This window comes from Diorhabda sublineata, chromosome 6 (assembly GCF_026230105.1).
Source record: "Diorhabda sublineata isolate icDioSubl1.1 chromosome 6, icDioSubl1.1, whole genome shotgun sequence".
Lineage (NCBI taxonomy): Eukaryota > Metazoa > Arthropoda > Insecta > Coleoptera > Chrysomelidae > Diorhabda > Diorhabda sublineata.
The window spans coordinates 36,822,091-36,828,639 of NC_079479.1; the positions used below are offsets into that span (position 1 = coordinate 36,822,091).

The 6,549-nt window shown below is 28.0% G+C and overlaps 1 long non-coding RNA gene across 2 annotated transcripts; it reads left to right on the plus strand.

The window, feature by feature from the left end:
• The first annotated feature begins 2,183 nt into the window (after positions 1-2,183).
• Positions 2,184-6,254, plus strand: LOC130445208 (uncharacterized). Of its 2 annotated transcripts, XR_008910031.1 has the most exons (4): positions 2,184-2,697; positions 2,752-2,951; positions 3,311-3,565; positions 3,626-6,254. It is a non-coding gene; the product is annotated as an uncharacterized LOC130445208 (long non-coding RNA). The 2 variants fall into 2 exon arrangements; XR_008910030.1 differs by having other exon boundaries at positions 3,311-6,254.
• The last annotated feature ends 295 nt before the right edge of the window (positions 6,255-6,549 follow it).

Consider the following 6,549-nt stretch of genomic DNA (forward strand, 5'->3'; position numbering starts at 1 on the left):
TCACTTTTCCCCCCTTAATGATTTTCATTCGGAGAAACTGATAGCTTTTCTGAGATCCTCATACCAAAATACCCCCCCGTGCAAAATTCTAGCGAAATCTGAAACAAAAGATTTTTTTGTCAATTTTATAACCAATAATTTTTTACTCTTTGAAAATTTGAAGGAATGGCATACTTCGAAAGTATCGAAAAAAACACGTGGTTACACTTATTTTCTCATGGAGATTCCGAAAATCACATCAGTTTTCGAATTTGAGCAATGATTTTCGTGAAAATACAGTTTTCTCTTCTTGTTTCACCCACTGCTATCTGCCCGATAAGACAAACTTTTCTCTCTACTATACAGTGAGAACTTTGAGCAAAGTGTGGTTCAGACATTCTGGCAAAGAGGACGCACGTGTTTTGTAGCGCCTGTCATATTTGCAACCTGTAATACGACTCATAGATAAAATAATAAATTTTATTGAAATGAAACCACAATCAACTTACTTATTCTATGATTTTACGATTTTGTCGCCGTCTACGGAGCGACGCCGGAAACTATTATAGTCTTTTTCGTGTTATTCAACAACCGGTCCTGAATATTCTGTATGATTGGTTGCTCTCCTTAAGGGTGAGACTAAATCAATTATATACAAATTTAATATTTTTAAAAACAACTATTTAATCACATCAGAAAAAGGAAAGTATAAAAAAACGCGTGGTATCATGCATTTTCTCGTGGAGATTCCGAAAATTACATCAGTTTTCGAATTTGAGCAATGGTTTTCGTGAAAATTCAATTTTATTGTTTGATTTTTACTGAACGTGTTTTTGTAGCGCCTGCATATACGCAACCAGTTATACGACTCGCTTTTTATTCTCAATTCCCATTTTCCCACATTTTCCATTTGGAAATCTGATTGTACAGCATCGGCATCTTTGAAATTGACATAGCTAAATCCTTTTTCCATACTGGTACCAGGGTCTCTGACAATTTTAATAGCTGATTCTATCAAACCATAAGGTTCAAATAATTTCCATAACTGCTTTTCTTCAGCTCCTTAGACCTAAAAGGAATAATAAATATAATTAAGACTTAATGAATATTCAAAAATATGTATGACATTAATAAAACTTACAGAAATTCAAATTTCCAACAAATATTTCCTTGCACTCATCACACATGCTTTTCTTTGAAAACATTACCATTTTGTTGAACTGCATTTTGAGCAACTTCTTGTTTGACAAATCTGTAAAAAATGCCAATACTAATGAGAAAATATTAAAGCAATCAATAATAAAATTTAATATGAATTTCCATTACTTACCTATGTTGAATCTGTTATTTAATAAATTTAGATATCATTTGAAATAATATATGTGATTTGGAAATTAAATATTACCTTATAAAACAAAAGTTAGATACACACTCTTTATATCAGGATGAAATTATTTTTTGATGGCAGCCACTTTTTTGGGTATTTTCGGATCACAACTGGTATACCTTTAAACCTTAATGTCTCCTCAATTGGTCCATATTTATATTTTTAAAACACTTTTGTTATTTTTCTTCTTTTTACAATCTATAGAAACATTTTACTATCAACTATACTATTTACACTGTTTTTTTGGACTTGGTTCTGTATTATCCTTATCTAATTATTCTTTTTCACCATCAACTGTGCTACCATCCATTATTTGATACTTTTTTTTATTTTATTAGAAATTATTGGTGAATATTATCTACATTCTCTCTTTGTTGATTTTCACTCATACAATTTTTTTCTTTGCGTTTTTTGTTCCTCTTTTGTTTTCAAAATAGATTCCGAGCTACTCACTTCATTATCGTGTTAATTTATATTATTTTTACTAGTTGATAAGCATGTTTTTTTTTCAGATTAGTATTTCTTCCGTCGTTTACTTATTGTTTGATATCCAACTTTCTACCCTTACCTTGTTTCTATTCGTTTAGTTTGACTGAAATTCTCTTGACTTTAATTTTATTATCAGTGTTATTAAATCAGCTATACTTCCTACAGTATAACCCATCACAAAATATGTAATTATTGAGTTTACACAAGAGAAAATATAAACAGAGAGAGCTTAACTTTTTGAACTATGCAATTCTTCTTTTTTCTTCAATATTAAATTCTTCTTTTTCGATCGGATTTATAGTCTTCTTTTTTATTTAAATAAAATATTGGTTAGATGTTCATCTCTTAAATATTAATTAACCTCAATGGAATAATAAACTAAATATAAATGAAATTATTTCAATTATTAAGATTTGCAGGCGAGAATTCAATATTTTGGAGCTATCTCCATTAAATATGTTTAATTTTCGAATAGAACAAGATTATATTAAGGTTAGGTTCATTTTTGGAATTAGGGTTTGTTATTGGGCAATAACAATAACACTGTTCTATTTATGACTTATAAGTATAATTTTAATTCTTGTATTATTCATCATTAACACTAAATTCGTAGTAGTACGTGTAAATCATATTTTTCATATCTATGTAAACATAATTTGATTATATTTTCATATTTAAACGGGAAGGAAAAGCAATGCTTAGAATCAAACTAAGATATATTTTATATGGGAAATTTGAAGATTTGCACTCAAAACGTGTCTACAAATTTGTCATTATTTGATAGAATGTATAATTAAAAACGTTGATGGGGGCAGTTGCAAGTTAAACATTAAATTTACCAGGTATTAAATAAATTATTTAATCAAATTCAAATTAGGATAACGATCATTCTGCAGGTTAAAGTTTATTCTGGAACAGCACATCTAAAGGACCTAGAGCAACTGTTTCATGCAAATTAAAGTTATTGATCAAGTTATAGAAGACACTTCAATGTTACCATCGATGAACATAAAGTCTCGGCTGGATCCATCTTGAATCGTAATACATTTGAAAACAAATATGAAACTTGAGCTGACAACTCTTAAATTGAAAAAAGGTGAGTATGTATCTGAATGTCTCAAATTTCATCAATATATTACTTTTCTAATTTATTCCATGTTGCATTGAACTTTGAAAAATTCTTTTTGTATATTCATATATTTGGCAATCGTTGTATGATAGAATAATAAATCTCCATGTATTTGATACATATGAAAACAGAACTTGATTCGTTATATTTTCTTTTCAAAAATGCTTAAAGCAAAGATGTATTCTAGATTTGCTTTTTTTATCAATAAATTTCTTATGCAAGTTATCAGTTTTATTATATTTCAACTGCTGACATGAATGTTTTTGAACTCTTAAAAGTTGATCATATATCTGCCTATTTAAATTTTTGTCCTTTATCAATTTCAGATTTGAAAAGTACCTTATGCCTCCAATGTAAAAGCAGCCAATGTTTCGGTATGAAAGTGTTATCAAAGATAAGGATGGAAAGGGTGAATTTCATTACTATTCAATATCCTGATGTTTCTTTTGTTGAAAAAATAAATAAAGAATTAAAAATGAATACACCAAACAAAGTGACATTTATAAGTTGGAATATCATTTTAATATAGAATAAAAGTTCCAAAACTGTAGCATCTTATTAGTAGTTTTACATAAATGAAAGTAAGTGTGTTAATAATTCGAAAATTATACCAACAATTTAATCAACTATTAAATTATCAGGAGATAAAGCATGGTGGAATGTGAGTATGGATTAGATTTTCTGGTTCATTTAGTACCAAACTGAAAACAAAATTTCAAAATGGAAGATCCCGTTTGTGCAATTTATGGGACTGACATATTGGTGCATTGCTTACTTGTGATGGACTGTTATCGATTTCACTCGAGTGAAATCAACGTATATTTGTCAGAGTTCAACCTTGATTTGGATCCAATAGAGCAGCACCTCTGGGATGTTGTAAAAATATTAGTTTGGTATCTTTATCTTTATTGAGGTTGCTATTTTCTTTTCAAGGGGAAAACATCACTTAAACAACCATCCAAAACTCACTAATCCTTTTAGAACAAATACAAATCACGTTACTGAAGTTATTTTTTTTTTGAGAATAAGAATTTTTTTTATTTTTATAATTTTATTTAATGGTCAAATTTCGTATAATTCTGAAAGTTTAATTTAAAATGAATGTTTTGTGTGTGATTACCTTTGATCATATCACACGAATGGATAATTTTAAAGTACCGAAAAAGATATCGAGAGAGGGGTAAAGAGAAAAAAGAAAGAACAATGAAGAAATGGGGATAGAAGAGGTGAAGAAAGGTATAAGAAAGTTTGGGAGGAAGAGGCATATGACAGAATCAAATGGAGAAAAGCGGTCTGTTTTATATTATATAGAGTGTCCCACATAACAACCGACTCATAGCAGAGGCGTACAGGGGTTGTCAAAAAAAGGCGATTGGGGATCATTCATCTCTGTGTCTCCCCTATGACTATTCGAAATATAGTTTTTCATTGCGACTTAGAAAAGGAACTTACATTGTGGATGTACCTCGTATGAAGGAAATACTAGAATCAGTTATTAAAACTTTTTATTCAAATTTTTCTAGAAATTTTGATCCGAATTATTGCATCAAATTTTGATGGAAATGATTTTTTTTTGTTATTTATTGAGTGAGCAGAACTTTGATCAGTTGTTGTTGGTTTTTGTACTTTTGGGAATTGTAGGAATATTTTATTGAGATTAATATAGTTACAGATATTAATTAATGAAGATTAATGAAGAAAAATAGATTGAATTTATTTTTTAATAACTTTTTTAACATTCATAAAGTTTTAACAAACATCCAATTAAACTTACAAGACAATGTTTTCGAAATCTTTAGGGATCTTTTGAAATATAAAGTTAAATTTGAATATTTTATTTGTTTTTAATCTCGATAGAATTGATTATGTTGTCATTAGAATTTTGTGTAAAAATTAGGGAAATGGAATGAAATATGAAATCGAAATATACAGGAAACAGTGTTAAAAAAATTATATCTTCCCTTTGTGGACAAAGATATGTGAGTACAAATCATTTTACGTATCAGATTAACTCCCTAACTCTAAATCATAAACTTCAATAATATTTGTATAGTTAGTCAAATTACTTATAATTTTACCATCTTTAAACATTACTATTGAAGTAATGAACGCTCTGTATAATTAGTATCCAAGCAAGATTTATACTCAAAGATCGTACAATTAAACCTCATTTTGGAAAATTTTCTCAATTGTTCCAAGCAATTACTCAAGGATTTTTATAATCTGTATGAATTCCTTTTCACTGATTAGTAATTTTAGCCAATAGGTATATGTTCAGAAAAACAATGGTTATTCTATAAGAAATTGTTATGGTGTTTGTAGAGTGTTTATAATTCAATGTTTTTAAAGGTTTACAATGGATTCTGGTGTGTTTATTTTAAAAATCTTTCGTTTATATTATATTCTGTTATTGACCATTATTAGACCCTTTTTTTGTTGAAAGTATCCTTGGGTTGATATTCATATTTGAAGAATATCATGTCGGGTGCAGTTTAGGAACCCTTTTTATCTGTTTGTAGAATAGTTTGTTTACATTATATCGAGGGTTTAATACCGATAACGAGAAATGACCTTGCAGCCCCTTTTTAGATGCCTTCATCTTTGTTGGAAGAATTTCTTATTTACTTCACATTACCAATTTATTTTTGATATTCATCAGAAAAATAACGTTTAATAGAATATTTTCTGATATCGTTTGTCTAATTTGGGGATGAGGACAACCCTACATTATGGGAAGTTTTAAAATCACAGAATTCTGGATATCAAGTTAATAAAAATGTTTTGATTTGGTCTTTATACATATGCAGCTAATTTTTTGGAACTTGAAATAAATTTCAGTAACATTGCTTCAAATTCTACGATCCTTAATTAATATAAAAATTTTCATGTACCTGTAATCACTAATGAAAGTACTAATTTGAAAAACGAAGTTATGTCGTAAAACATTAAAAGTATACAGATTCCCAAAAGAAAATTACTATTATTTGCTGCCCATAACCTCTACTTATATGGTCATTTAATAATATTAAGTTATTGTGAATTGTAATAATTAAATCTATGCCATGTTTTATTGTATGTATTATATCTATTATCATTAAATATTTAAAACTTTCTTAGAAATATTATTAAAAATATATCTTTCTTTATATTGCTTTATATATTTTATCTTTGAAAACATCATTTTATTCAATATGTAAATTATATAACAAAATATGTAATATTTAATTACTTATTATTTAATAAATCAAAACTTTACATCTTCTCAGTTCATTGACCCCTTTAGAATTCTTTGTGAATGTCTAGACTTGTTTTTGACTTGCGCACTGTGAATGTTGAAGTCACAAGCTTTAAACAATGCATTTAATTAGTAAGATAATGAAACTTTGACAGTACTACAAGTTCGGGCAGACGTATTTGATGCTAAATTTTCTATTTGTAAAATTTCGTGTAATTTTGTTTTCGATTGTGAAGTGAGAACTATTTTCTTATTGATATAGGTAAGATATAATTCTCTTTATGTAAAAATTAACGAGATTTGTCCAATTAGGAAACTGAACGATTTCAA